This window comes from Rattus norvegicus, chromosome 2 (assembly GCF_021556685.1).
Source record: "Rattus norvegicus strain SHRSP/BbbUtx chromosome 2, alternate assembly SHRSP_T2T, whole genome shotgun sequence".
NCBI lineage: Eukaryota > Metazoa > Chordata > Mammalia > Rodentia > Muridae > Rattus > Rattus norvegicus.
In genome coordinates this window covers 245,978,600-245,993,843 of record NC_141535.1, presented here as the reverse complement: position 1 = coordinate 245,993,843, position 15,244 = coordinate 245,978,600, and the positions used below count along the sequence as shown (strand labels likewise).

The 15,244-nt window shown below is 43.5% G+C and overlaps 1 protein-coding gene and 1 long non-coding RNA gene across 18 annotated transcripts in view; one reads left to right on the top strand and one right to left on the bottom strand.

Moving 5' to 3' along the window:
- Erich3 (glutamate-rich 3) overlaps positions 1 to 15,244 on the bottom strand; it is a 102,047-nt gene that overhangs the window by 68,093 nt on the left and 18,710 nt on the right.
- The window catches only part of LOC102555516 (uncharacterized), a 39,470-nt gene that overhangs the window by 15,664 nt on the left and 8,562 nt on the right, over positions 1 to 15,244 (top strand). For 7 of the 14 annotated variants that reach the window (XR_015672767.1, XR_015672770.1, XR_015672772.1 and 4 more), the window contains one exon: positions 159 to 667. This is a non-coding gene — a long non-coding RNA (uncharacterized LOC102555516). Of the gene's footprint in view, positions 1 to 158; positions 714 to 6,380; positions 6,650 to 15,244 lie in introns of those variants that run through there. The other 7 variants (XR_015672744.1, XR_015672742.1, XR_015672747.1 and 4 more) reach the window with 5 other exon arrangements.

Sequence of the window (15,244 nt, the reverse complement as noted above, 5' to 3'; positions counted from 1 at the left end):
AACACTTGAACAGCTGTTTCCTAACTTCTTCTGACACTAAAAGTAGTGACTCATAGGCTGGAGAGAATGTTAACAGGAATTTTATTTAGCTGTTTGAAGACCTTAATTGCGTGGAGATTAAATCGGTGACCTTTTCCTGTCTCTCTTCTCCTTAACAGCCCAGCTCAGAAAAGTCCCATGCTGCCAAATGGTCAGGAAGGTTTAATTTTGTCCAAAAAAAAAAAAAGTCTGAAAAGCTGTAACAAAGCCCAAAAGCCAAGGTGCCACATGTAGGCTGCAGATGTGAACAGCGGCAGAAACCGTCCTTTCTCTGGGTTGATGTAAAAAGACAACCCAAGAGTCTCACCGAGGCACACGCAAAACCAGCCAGGAATGACGCTTTGAAGCCATCCTTTAAATGAACTGTCTCGGTGTCCTACAGTTCATCAAAGGTTTCCTGTCTCTGAAAGGTCAGCCTCATATCCCTTACCCTTTCTGAATCTCAGTCTCCTTTCAGCTCTTCACTGACAAACGGCGAGCAGGGGCCTCTTCGTCCTAACAATCTCGATTGCACAGTTCACAGATTCTTAAGATAAATCACTACGCGAATATCATATACAGTCTTTGGTCTGTCTCACGGGTCTATGTTAAAAAATAAAAATAAAAACCAATACTTTTGTAATAGCGAGGGGGTGTTGAAACCCTGATTAAATAAAGTGAGGTTAAAAACTCGGGAAGACAAGGGCCTCTGCCTCCCTCCTGGTGAACAAGGCAGGTCTTCTAATAATTCAGGCTGCATAACTTGTTAAATATTTAGGGTCTAATACCAATGCCCAGTCACCTCTGGTACCACCCAATTATATCTTCCTCTGCGCTCCCAGCTCCTTCCAGAGGAGTGTGTGTGCAGGATATCCTGCCCCTAGTCCTACGGAGACCAGAGGAGTGTGTGTGCGGGATATCCTGCCCCTAGTCCTACTGAGACCAGAGGAGTGTGTGTGCGGGATATCCTGCCCCTAGTCCTACGGAGACCAGAGGAGTGTGTGTGCGGGATATCCTGCCCCTAGTCCTACGGAGACCAGAGGAGTGTGTGCTGGATGCCATCCTCCAGTCCCACTGAGGCTGAAGTATGTGTGCAGAATGGCCCTCCCTCAGTCCGACTGAGGCTTCAGGAGAGTAAGCTAGACATTTTTATACTCATCCATTTTCTATCTATTCCTATTTAGAGAAAAGTGTGGGTGCCTGGTTGGGATTTGGCCTATAGGAGAACTCCTCCCACAAGTGCTATCCCATGTCACAGAGCCAGTGGTGATAACTGGGCAGACACCATACCGTACCATACCGACTGGGCTCCCCCAGCATTGCTTTTTCAGACAAGGACTGAATAGGTTTGCATTTAGGCTAGAAATGTCCGTTAATCTATCAATTGGCAAGAAACTGTATCTAGTCAATGACGCACACACCTAGCTCCGTGGTCAATTGTCAATAGATGATTTAAAATGTCAGCCTTGTTCTGCTCATCAAAGCCTCGGTTTCTAGAGAAAGGATCCCAAGTCTGTACAGTCAGATTCCTTTGACTCTACTCTTGATGTGTGTTTGGCCTGTACCCTCCCCCCTTAATAGAACCCTTGCTTCTATTAAGCCATGTGTGGCCCAACATGAAATTATAAATTGTGTGTGTGTGTGTGTGTGTGTGTGTGTGTGTGTGTCTGTGTGTGTGTGTGTGTGTCTGTGTGTAAACTCATTTTTCAGTTCTGAAGAGTGACATCTGTAGATGACAACAAAGATCCCAACATCAGCCCAGTTATAAGAGATCAACCTACCAGGCCACAAACGCGGGGTAGCAGAGCTCTGTTTTGCCCACTTTCACTGTACATTTTTCTAATTTTGTTTTCCATATTGGGTCAGATAAGGTTACCTGACCTGAGTGTGGTGGCCAGACTGCTTCCTTCCCTGAGTATGTATCAGTTGTCAAAGCCGACCTTCAACGTCAGCCTATTGCTGACCTGAGATCCCTCTTGCTCACTGCCTACCACTGACCCCAACTGAATCACTTCACTAAAAGGTCATGCCATTCACCTAGAGCCTACCAATCACTGTCCAGCCGGTCTAGCTTACTTGGGGTTGTTGTTTTGGTTTTTTGGTTTGTTTTGGTGGTTGTTGCTGCTGCTGCTGCTGCTGCTGCTGCTGCTGCTGCTGCTGCTGCTGTTGTTTTAAATGATGGATAACCCCAGGTTCCTGCTGCAGAAAGTCCGCTCTCTGGAGTCAGGTACTGGAAGAGTGCCCAAGAGGAAACAAAGTGTCCTGGATCTGTTTGCGCAGGTTCGTTTAGCTTCCATGCACACCCCACTTCCTTCGGAGCCTGATGCTGAGTCACTGTGAGCCCTGCTCTCCCAGCTGTGGCTTTTCAGCGCACATCCCGGAACCCTAACCTCCCACCAGGCAGGATGTATAAACAGGGATCTATAGAAACGAAACTCAGCAATTCCGAACAGTTCCTCCATCTGGCCCCAAACAGCAAGTCTATCCCATAAAAATCTAAAGCAAAGAAGAGGAGGCACAATCGTCATCAGTCACCAGCATTTATTGAGACGGCTGATATTTTTAGATCATTCTGTAGGGGCGGGCGCTGAGATGCCACTGTACTTAGGTCCCGAGCCAGCCAGAGATGTGCACATACAGACCACATGTGCCTGTGCGAACTCACATGAGCCCTCTACCTCTACCGTAGCCTAATTTACTCAAGGACACTCTCCGGTCCAGCATCTTTGTGGTTCAGTGCTTACAGGTGCATGCACATAGGCTTGGCGGCCAAGATCTCATGCATGCTTGCCTGCGTGTTCACCTGCATGTTCACCTGCATGTTCCCCTGCATGTTCCCCTGCATGCTCGCCTGCATGCTCGCCTGCATGCTCGCCTGCATGCTCGCACACATCAATTCATTGAAATTGTACTTGGGGTCCTGAGAGATGAGCAACAAGTAACAAGCCAGCTCTTCCACATTCTAAAATGGGAACCTCCCAAACGAGGTGACAGTGCTGGGAGCTCCTTCCGAAGGCAATGCCCACTCCTGGACCACACTGAGGAGGTCATTTCTACAGCTCCAACCCCAACACACATACACCTAGGACATACACTTAGGACATACATTAAGGACAACTGCACCCTGTTTTCTATACCAATTTTTAGCACACTTGGGCTGTAACTGCAGGACACCTCAGTATTTCAGCAGTACTGTCTTGTAGTAGAGTTAAGACTTCCTCCTCCCTATTGAACTGGGGCATCAAGGCATCTTACTTCTCAGCCCTAGTGCTGAGAATGTTGCATGATCTCCACCCACCAGACTCCAGGAGAATAATCACCGCAGCTGATGGATGAGACCACCATGAAAATACATAGAGGAATGACAAACAGTAACTTCCTCAGCTCCTGTAACTTTTGGGAAGTGAGGAAAGGACAGGGTGCTGGACACTGAGCTGCCTGGTACCGCGAGATGGAGGGAGACGAACACACCAAGGCTCCCAGTTAGTACAGGAGCATCAAGAGAACAGCAGAAGGCAGAAACACAACTGTGAGAGGAAACCATTAAGATGAAGGAAGGATTTGAGACTGGTTTGGCTAAAGGCAGATGAAGAAGAGGAGGAAAAGAAATGCAAGCAGGAAACTTAAAATAAACCCGTGGGAGAGCGCCAACCCCTGACACTATTGATGATACTCTGCTATGCATGCACACAGGAGCCTAGCATAACTGTCCTCCAAGAGGTTCTACCCAGCAGCTGATGGAAACAGATACATAAACCCATGGCCAAATGTCAGGTGGTACTCGAGAAGTCTTGTTGAAGAGAGGGGGTTAGGACTGAGAGATCCAGAGGGGTCAAGGACACTGCAGATTCAACTATCTGGGTCCATGGGGGCTCACAGAGACTGAACTACCAGCCAAAGGAAATGCAGGGGCTGGATCTAGGCCCACTAGACTTCTGTAGAAAATGTGCAGCTTGGTCTTCATGTGAGTCCCTAACAGTTGAAGCAGGGGCTGTCTCTGACCATTGCCTGCCTTCAGATCCCCTTTCCTTAGCTGGGCTGCCTTGTCTGGCCTCGGCAGGAGAGGGTACACCTAGTCCTGCTGTAGCTTGAAGTACTAGGGTAGGTTGGTACTTATGGGATATAGCAGGAACAGTGGGGCCACCTCTGTTAACGCTGAAGGCCGTGAAGCTGAAAAAGCATCTCCTACAGGAGAACCTAATTGGGGACAGCCTGAGAAACCAAGGGTTGCTAGTGTAAATAATGCCAGCTAATCAGGAACTGCTGTTTAGAATTGATACTTTCTTGGGACCAATGGAGGCATGAGTGGACAGTATTGAAGAGGCTTGCAGCAGTGCCCAGATGAGCTTGCTCCCAGAGTCTGTGTCCTTGACTCTAGGCCAACTCACCCCTAACCCTCAAGGGCAGGTAGGGTCAGGTAGAGAGCTGTCCAGTGCACAGGCAACAATGGGGGAGTTCCCCATCTCTGAGGAAAAGAAGTGGGAGTAATGGGAGAAAGTGTTTGTGAGGGTGCAACTAGGAGGAGAGAAGATTGTAATCAAGATGTTAAGAGAGTGAATAAGTAAATAAATTCATGAAAAAAGAAACCACTGCAGAATGTCTACTGAAAGAACACAAACACGTTTTAAAATTCCAATCATCACCCTGATCCCAGAAGCACAGACTTCTTCAAAACTTACCAATTCTCAAATATAGACTCCAACAAGAAACCAGCATGGGGAATACTCAAAAGACTGCAGTTAGGGCCTCCACATGGCCAAGCTGGTACCACAGGTAGGTGCATCCCCACACCATGCAGGTATCTGCACCACCTTTTTATCAAAACTCTCTTTACAGTTGGATAGAATCAGCCTAGGTACCTATCAAGGGCAAATGTAAAGAAAAATGCATTTCTATCATTTTCTGGAAAACGGTCGTAACTGGAGAGCATCGTGTAATGATTTACATAGAACAGTTATTGACAACCATGATGACTAACCCAATTAAAAGTTTTTTTGGGGGGGGGTTGTTTGTTTTTGTTTTGTTTTTGTTTGGTCTTTTGGTTTTCCTTCTTTCTTTTTTTAACTGATGGTCAGACCAAGATGAAGCTTATGCCTCTGAAAAGTTTCTTGGTGCCCAAGCTCAGGGGTGCAGTGTTTTTAAAAGCCAAACCCACGAAAATGCATCACAGTTACATGAGGGTCAGAGTAACCCTGAAACGGTCATTCCTGGCAGCACATGGTAGATACTTTAGACATTCTAACCAAAATAATTGACAATTTTGTCAATTATTTTGGTTAGAACTCTGGACTATAGTCCATGCTACGGAAGTCTCAAGTGTGTTGCCAAGGCAGACTGGGCTGAGAACTGTCTAAGCAAATGCAATATGGAGTCAGAACAGGATGGTGCTACATTAGACATTTTGTTCCCCCCATTTTTTAGTGCTTTTATATCTTTGAGTTTTGTTGAGGGGTAAATACTGAGTCCCAAGAATCATTACCTTAACAAAGGCAAATTTTGTTTGACAAGCTCTAAAAAGGTGATTTATTCATAAAATAATTATAAAACATATAAAGTTATACTTTAAAAACTGCTAACATCATTTTCCTGGAGTGTGCTCTTGCCCAATGACACAGGAAATTTGTGTTAAATTTTTCTGAGAAATTGTCAAGATGTTGGTGGCCTGAAGTTTGATGGGTATTTTCTACCACAGAGAGTGACAAATACCTCAAGTCAAGGCTCTTTTTAACTTCCTGAAAATCCAGATTGCCAGTACATAATGACATACGCAATGGGGACAGACAATAAGACTCAGGACAAGAGCATATGGAATTCTGCCCATGCATTATTTGACCTAAGGGCTCATCTAGCTCTTCACCTACTCCCTACCTCTCATCCAAGAACATAAGACTTATGTCAAGTACAGAATCATTTTCAGATGCATTTCCATTAAAAAAAAATCGTGCAAGGTGTTTCTATATATCACCATAAAAGGAAAGGTTTGCCTTGCCTACCAACCTGGGATGATGGTGCATTTTATGCTGAGCAGAATAGATCCAAGTGAGACTTGTGTGAACAAGCACAGCTTTATCAGTAAAGAGGCAAGGTCTGGTTGAAAGGTGCTTTGTGTTTCAGATGATGCTAGATCTGCAATGTAGAGCTTGATGCTCAAAGGATCTGAGACAAACTTCTGCTGCCTACCCCGGCTTCCAAGTCAGGCCAGTGCAAGGCACTTGCGCGTCAAGTACTTGTGACCGGAAGGCTTGTTGAGCAAAGCTCAGACTGCACTGGTTTGTCTGCCCGTGCATCACCTTGCTGTGACCGGCAGAAAGGCTCAGTTCCCTGACTCAAATTCTTCTCCCTTTGTCTATTTGGAATTCTAGCTCCCTGTGAATGAACTTCTCGAGTTTTTCTCAGTCAACCCAATCTAAGGTTTGAATCTCATCAAGATTCCTAGTGGAGAAGTAAATGTATCCAAGTTGAAATATCGCCACACTGAAGAGTCGAGAGTGGTGTCAGTAAGCAGAACAAAACGGTTCCTCTGCTCCCTTCAACTTAGTCTCCTGTTACTGAAACCGTCATGACTTTTATGTAAATGTCAGAAAATTTAGTAAATAGGAGGTCAGACAGCACCTCTAAAGATGTACAATAACCCTCTGCCATTATTTACAGCAGGAAAATCCACATCGCTTCCTACTTAATGCAAGATTTGGTGAAATAAATACAGGCTAAGAAACAGAAACCCAAAGGTCAGACTGAGTCCTACCTCCACGCCCACACCCATGACCCCTGGGGAAACCCCCGGACATCTTCCCCCGACACTCATTAGCGCCTGCTTCCTGCCATGAAAGACTTGCTTTCAGATCTGAACATATATTTACTTTGAGGTATTGTGAGATCATTTGCATATAAAATTTGCATATATAAATGGCCGCCTAGGATCTGGGTAACCTAATCATTTTATGTTTAGAGAATATCAATTTCTAGAAGAGAACGTGTTCCATTGATAAACACAAATCAAAGACGGAAAGCAAGCCGGACCGTCCCAGGAGTGGCTATAGAACAGTACTTTTTGACTTACTATGGGAGTAAGGGTCACATATTAATGCTCAGTGGCTCTGGATTTCTATAGACTCCTTCCTATAGCCCTTCCTATGTGGAGCCTGGCCCCAGTCAGTAAATGAGTAGATCAGTTAATGGCAACAAAAGGCGTCTGATCCTTGGGTGCATACTCATATCATTTATAGAAGACACAAGTGAAGGTCAGAGCCTTCTTTTTGTCATTGCAGAGCAGTAATTGACAGGCTCATGGCAGGAGGAAAATGTCTGCTGACTTCTTGCCTATCCTCTGGCTTTATTAGCGAGCAGAATGCTCCAGTGGTCATCACATCCACAGTGTTGGGGAAGCATCTTTGCAAAGCATACGCAACCACTTTGGAAAACAAAGTTCTTCGATGGTGGGGGTGAAGTACATCCTTCTAAGGAAAGTTGGAGAAAAACCAATGCAGAACAATGAACGTGAAGGTCAATTAGTTTCCAGTCTTTTATAAGAAAATTTTTGCCAACTGGAATTAAAGTGGGACTCTGAAGCCCGCTCATTTGTAGGGGTGACGGAGCCGATAGCATTCCGGTGTTCCTCTATTACTCCACACAGTACTTTTTTATTTGTATCTGGACCTGCCAGGTCTCAGCAATTATGCTAAATATTGATTTACAATTTCTCCCAGCACACTCTAACAATGCATCCAGAGACGAGCCATAATATTATTCTATTTATAGCCGTAATACAGTGCTTTGAAATGACTAGTTAAAAACTAGGTCTCCCACTGTGCCAGCATCTAGCAAGGCAGCTTGACAGTACTCAAAGATCAACCAATAGGAAGCCTTGTGTGCCAATGGGCCTGGGACACACCAGCTCTAAGTGAGATATGCTGTATGGCTCTGAGATCTTTTCCTTTAAACCTTCTATGTCTTTCAACAGAAAAAGGAAATGCAACCACTTAAAAAATGCATTAATTTAAAAAAAAAAAGAACTCAAAGTAAGAGAATATAATGAAGCAGTTAATGGAAAGAGAGAGATTGGAAAGTTCTAGAAAGAAGCCACTCTCATCAGTAGCATTTGAACACTTACTTAAAATTTTGTAGTACACACAGAAAACACACAAAACAGCATGCATCCCATGATGTAATTCCCATAGCTAACTGCAAAACACTATCATCATTTTCTTCAAAGGGGATGTGTCTGGCGTGTGCTTGGTTCACACATGCTCACATGACCAGCCCATGAGGGAGGATCCTTCTGCTTTTACCACTGAACTGACGTGGGTTTGTGATGATGGCCTGCAGAAGGGACCCTGAGGAGTCTGTGTTGTGAGTGACTAACCTACACGGAGGCTGCAAAGGGATAATTACAAAGGGTAGTGGAAGCCCATGAGTGGTACATTGACTTAACAAAGCATAAGTACTTAAACTCCAACAGAAGGAGCTGGAGAGATGGCTCAGTGGTTAAGAACACTGGCTGCGGCAGCAGCTCTCTGCCTCCAGACCCTGTGAGAGAGAGACCCAACCGCCTGGTCAGGTGGGCACTCCTGAGGCTGCAGAGCAGAAGAGACCACCAACACTGCTCACCCCTGCCCACATCCCTGGCCCAAGAGGAAACTGTATAAGGCCTCTGGGCTCCCGTGGGGGAGGGCCCAGGAGCGGCAGGACCCCTGCATGAGACACCACCGGAAACTGAGGGAAACAGACCGGATAAACAGTTCTCTGCACCCAAATCCCGTGGGAGGGAGAGCTAAACCTTCAGAGAGGCAGACAAGCCTGGGAAACCAGAAGAGACTGCTCTCTGCACACACATCTCGGACGCCAGAGGAAAAAGCCAAAGACCATCTGGAACCCTGGTGCACTGAAGCTCCCGGAAACGGCGGCACAGGTCTTCCTGGTTGCTGCCGCTGCAGAGAGCCCGTGGGCAGCACCCCACGAGCTAACTTGAGCCTCGGGACCACAGGTAAGACCAACTTTTCTGCTGCAAGAAAGCTGCCTGGTGAACTCAAGACACAGACCCACAGGAACAGCTGAAGACCTGTAGAGAGGAAAAACTACACGCCCGAAAGCAGAACACTCTGTCCCCATAACTGACTGAAAGAGGTCTACAGCACTCCTGACACACAGGCTTATAGGACAGTCTAGCCACTGTCAGAAATAGCAGAACAAAGTAACACTAGAGATAATCTGATGGCGAGAGGCAAGCGCAGGAACCCAAGCAACAGAAACCAAGACTACATGGCACCATCGGAACCCAATTCTCCCATCAAAACAAACATGGAATATCCAAACACACCAGAAAAGCAAGATCTAGTTTCAAAATCATTTTTGATCATGATGCTGGAGGACTTCAAGAAAGACGTGAAGAACTCCCTTAGAGAACAAGTAGAAGCCTACAGAGAGGAATCGCAAAAATGCCTGAAAGAATCGCAAAAATCCCTGAAAGAATTCCAGGAAAACATAAATAAACAAGTAGAAGCCCATAGAGAGGAGACACAAAAATCCCTGAAAGAATTCCAGGAAAACATAAATAAACAAGTAGAAGCCCATAGAGAGGAGACAAAAAAATCCCTGAAAGAATTCCAGGAAAACACAATCAAACAGTTGAAGGAATTAAAAATGGAAATAGAAGCAATCAAGAAAGAACACATGGAAACAACCCTGGATATAGAAAACCAAAAGAAGAAACAAGGAGCTGTAGATACAAGCTTCACCAACAGAATACAAGAGATGGAAGAGAGAATCTCAGGAGCAGAAGATTCCATAGAAATCATTGACTCAACTGTCAAAGATAATGTAAAGCAGAAAAAGCTACTGGTCCAAAACATACAGGAAATCCAGGACTCAATGAGAAGATCAAACCTAAGGATAATAGGTATAGAAGAGAGTGAAGACTCCCAGCTCAAAGGACCAGTAAATATCTTCAACAAAATCATAGAAGAAAACTTCCCTAATCTAAAAAAAGAGATACCCATAGGCATACAAGAAGCCTACAGAACTCCAAATAGATTGGACCAGAAAAGAAACACCTCCCGTCACATAATAGTCAAAACACCAAACGCACAAAATAAAGAAAGAATATTAAAAGCAGTAAGGGAAAAAGGTCAAGTAACATATAAAGGCAGACCTATCAGAATCACACCAGACTTCTCGCCAGAAACTATGAAGGCAAGAAGATCCTGGACTGATGTCATACAGACCCTAAGAGAACACAAATGCCAGCCCAGGTTACTGTATCCAGCAAAACTCTCAATTAACATTGATGGAGAAACCAAGATATTCCATGACAAAACCAAATTTACACAATATCTTTCTACAAATCCAGCACTACAAAGGATAATAAATGGTAAAGCCCAACATAAGGAGGCAAGCTATACCCTAGAAGAAGCAAGAAACTAATCGTCTCGGCAACAAAACAAAGAGAATGAAAGCACACAAACATAACCTCACATCCAAATATGAATATAACAGGAAGCAATAATCACTATTCCTTAATATCTCTCAATATCAATGGCCTCAACTCCCCAATAAAAGACATAGATTAACAAACTGGATACGCAACGAGGACCCTGCATTCTGCTGCCTACAGGAAACACACCTCAGACACAAAGACAGACACTACCTCAGAGTGAAAGGCTGGAAAACAAATTTCCAAGCAAATGGTCAGAAGAAGCAAGCTGGAGTAGCCATTCTAATATCAAATAAAATCAATTTCCAACTAAAAGTCATCAAAAAAGATAAGGAAGGACACTTCATATTCATCAAAGGAAAAATCCACCAAGATGAACTCTCAATCCTAAATATCTATGCCCCAAATACAAGGGCACCTACATACGTAAAAGAAACCTTACTAAAGCTCAAAACACACATTGCACCTCACACAATAATAGTGGGAGATTTCAACACCCCACTCTCATCAATGGACAGATCATGGAAACAGAAATTAAACAGTGATGTCGACAGACTAAGAGAAGTCATGAGCCAAATGGACTTAACGGATATTTATAGAACATTCTATCCTAAAGCAAAAGGATATACCTTCTTCTCCTCATGGTACTTTCTCCAAAATTGACCATATAATTGGTCAAAAAACGGGCCTCAACAGGTACAGAAAGATAGAAATAATCCCATGCGTGCTATCGGACCACCACGGCCTAAAACTGGTCTTCAATAACAATAAGGGAAGAATGCCCACATATACGTGGAAATTGAACAATGCTCTACTCAATGATAACCTGGTCAAGGAAGAAATAAAGAAAGAAATTAAAAACTTTTTAGAATTTAATGAAAATGAAGATACAACATACCCAAACTTATGGGACACAATGAAAGCTGTGCTAAGAGGAAAACTCATAGCGCTGAGTGCCTGCAGAAAGAAACAGGAAAGAGCATATGTCAGCAGCTTGACAGCACACCTAAAAGCTCTAGAACAAAAAGAAGCAAATACACCCAGGAGGAGTAGAAGGCAGGAAATAATCAAACTCAGAGCTGAAATCAACCAAGTAGAAACAAAAAGGACCATAGAAAGAATCAACAGAACCAAAAGTTGGTTCTTTGAGAAAATCAACAAGATAGATAAACCCTTAGCCAGACTAACAAGAGGACACAGAGAGTGCGTCCAAATTAACAAAATCAGAAATGAAAAGGGAGACATAACTACAGATTCAGAGGAAATTCAAAAAATCATCAGATCTTACTATAAAAACCTATATTCAACAAAACTTGAAAATCTTCAGGAAATGGACAATTTCCTAGACAGATACCAGGTATCGAAGTTAAATCAGGAACAGATAAACCAGTTAAACAACCCCATAACTCCTAAGGAAATAGAAGCAGTCATTAAAGGTCTCCCAACCAAAAAGAGCCCAGGTCCAGACGGGTTTAGTGCAGAATTCTATCAAACCTTCATAGAAGACCTCATACCAATATTATCCAAACTATTCCACAAAATTGAAACAGATGGAGCCCTACCGAATTCCTTCTACGAAGCCACAATTACTCTTATACCTAAACCACACAAAGACACAACAAAGAAAGAGAACTTCAGACCAATTTCCCTTATGAATATCGACACAAAAATACTCAATAAAATTCTGGCAAACCGAATTCAAGAGCACATCAAAACAATCATCCACCATGATCAAGTAGGCTTCATCCCAGGCATGCAGGGATGGTTTAATATACGGAAAACCATCAACATGATCCATTATATAAGCAAACTGAAAGAACAGAACCACATGATTATTTCATTAGATGCTGAGAAAGCATTTGACAAAATTCAACACCCCTTCATGATAAAAGTCCTGGAAAGAATAGGAATTCAAGGCCCATACCTAAACATAGTAAAAGCCATATACAGCAAACCAGTTGCTAACATTAAACTAAATGGAGAGAAACTTGAAGCAATCCCACTAAAATCAGGGACTAGACAAGGCTGCCCACTCTCTCCCTACTTATTCAATATAGTTCTTGAAGTTCTAGCCAGAGCAATCAGACAACAAAAGGAGATCAAGGGGATACAGATCGGAAAAGAAGAGGTCAAAATATCACTATTTGCAGATGACATGATAGTATATTTAAGTGATCCCAAAAGTTCCACCAGTGAACTACTAAACCTGATAAACAACTTCAGCAACGTGGCTGGGTACAAAATTAACTCAAATAAATCAGTTGCCTTCCTCTATACAAAAGAGAAACAAGCCGAGAGAGAAATTAGAGAAACGACACCCTTCATAATAGACCCAAATAATATAAAGTACCTCGGTGTGACTTTAACCAAGCAAGTAAAAGATCTGTACAATAAGAACTTCAAGACACTGAGGAAAGAAATTGAAGAAGACCTCAGAAGATGGAAAGATCTCCCATGCTCATGGATTGGCAGGATTAATATAGTAAAAATGGCCATTTTACCAAAAGCAATCTACAGATTCAATGCAATCCCCATCAAAATACCAATCCATTTCTTCAAAGAGTTAGACAGAACAATTTGCAAATTCATCTGGAATAACAAAAAACCCAGGATAGCTAAAGCTATCCTCAACAATAAAAGGACTTCAGGGGGAATCACTATCCCTGAACTCAAGCAGTATTACAGAGCAATAGTGATAAAAACTGCATGGTATTGGTACAGAGACAGACAGATAGACCAATGGAATAGAATTGAAGACCCAGAAATGAACCCACACACCTATGGTCACTTGATTTTTGACAAAGGAGCCAAAACCATCCAATGGAAAAAAGATAGCATTTTCAGCAAATGGTGCTGGTTCAACTGGAGGGCAACATGTAGAAGAATGCAGATCGATCCATCCTTATCACCCTGTACAAAGCTTAAGTCCAAGTGGATCAAGGACCTCCACATCAAACCAGACACACTCAAACTAATAGAAGAAAAACTAGGGAATCATCTGGAACACATGGGCACTGGAAAAAATTTCCTGAACAAAACACCAATGGCTTATGCTCTAAGATCAAGAATCGACAAATGGGATCTCATAAAACTGCAAAGCTTCTGTAAGGCAAAGGACACTGTGGTTAGGACAAAACGGCAACCAACAGATTGGGAAAAGATCTTTACCAATCCTACAACAGATAGAGGCCTTATATCCAAAATATACAAAGAACTCAAGAAGTTAGACCGCAGGGAAACAAATAACCCTATTAAAAAATGGGGTTCAGAGCTAAACAAAGAATTCACAGCTGAGGAATGCCGAATGGCTGAGAAACACCTAAAGAAATGTTCAACATCTTTAGTCATAAGGGAAATGCAAATCAAAACAACCCTGAGATTTCACCTCACACCAGTGAGAATGGCTAAGATCAAAAACTCAGGTGACAGCAGATGCTGGCGAGGATGTGGAGAAAGAGGAACACTCCTCCATTGTAGGTGGGATTGCAGACTGTTAAAACCATTCTGGAAATCAGTCTGGAGGTTCCTCAGAAAATTGGACATTGAACTGCCTGAGGATCCAGCTATACCTCTCTTGGGCATATACCCAAAAGATGCCTCAACATATAAAAGAGACACATGCTCCACTATGTTCATCGCAGCCTTATTTATAATAGCCAGAAAATGGAAAGAACCCAGATGCCCTTCAACAGAGGAATGGATACAGAAAAGGTAGTACATCTACACAATGGAATATTACTCAGCTATCAAAAACGAGTTTATGAAATTCGTAGGCAAATGGTTGGAACTGGAAAATATCATCCTGAGTGAGCTAACCCAATCACAGAAAGACATACATGGTATGCACTCACTGATAAGTGGCTATTAGCCCAAATGCTTGAATTACCCTAGATCCCTAGTACAAACGAAACTCAAGACGGATGATCAAAATGTGAATGCTTCACTCCTTCTTTAAATGAGGAAAAAGAATACCCTTGGCAGGGAAGGGAGAGGCAAAGATTAAAACAGAGACTGAAGGAACACCCATTCAGAGCCTGCCCCACATGTGGCCCATACATATACAGCCACCCAATTAGACAAGATGGATGAAGCAAAGAAGTGCAGACCGACAGGAGCCAGATGTAGATCGCTCCTGAGAGACACAGCCAGAATACAGCAAATACAGAGGCGAATGCCAGCAGCAAACCACTGAACTGAGAATAGGTCCCCCGTTGAAGGAATCAGAGAAAGAACTGGAAGAGCTTGAAGGGGCTCGAGACCCCAAAAGTACAACAATGCCAAGCAACCAGAGCTTCCAGGGACTAAGCCACTACCTAAATACTATACATGGACTGACCCTGGACTCTGACCCCATAGGTAGCAATGAATATCCTAGTAAGAGCACCAGTGGAAGGGGAAGCCCTGGGTCCTGCTAAGACTGAACCCCCAGTGAACTAGACTATGGGGGGAGGGCGGCAATGGGGGGAGGGTTGGGAGGGGAACACCCATAAGGAAGGGGAGGGGGGAGGGGGATGTTTGCCCGGAAACCGGGAAAGGGAATAACACTCGGAATGTATATAAGAAATACTCAAGTTAATAAAAAAAAAAAAGAAAGAACACTGGCTGCTCTCAATGAGGATGAGGGTTCAGTTCCCAGCATCCACATGGTGGCTCACATGCATAACTCCAGTTCCAGGATATCTGATAGCCTTGACCAGCCTCTGAGGGCACTGCATGCATGGTGTACATACATACATACATGCAAAATAAATCTCAAGAAAGAGAAAGGTTCTCCCAAAGAAAAATAAATAAATAAAT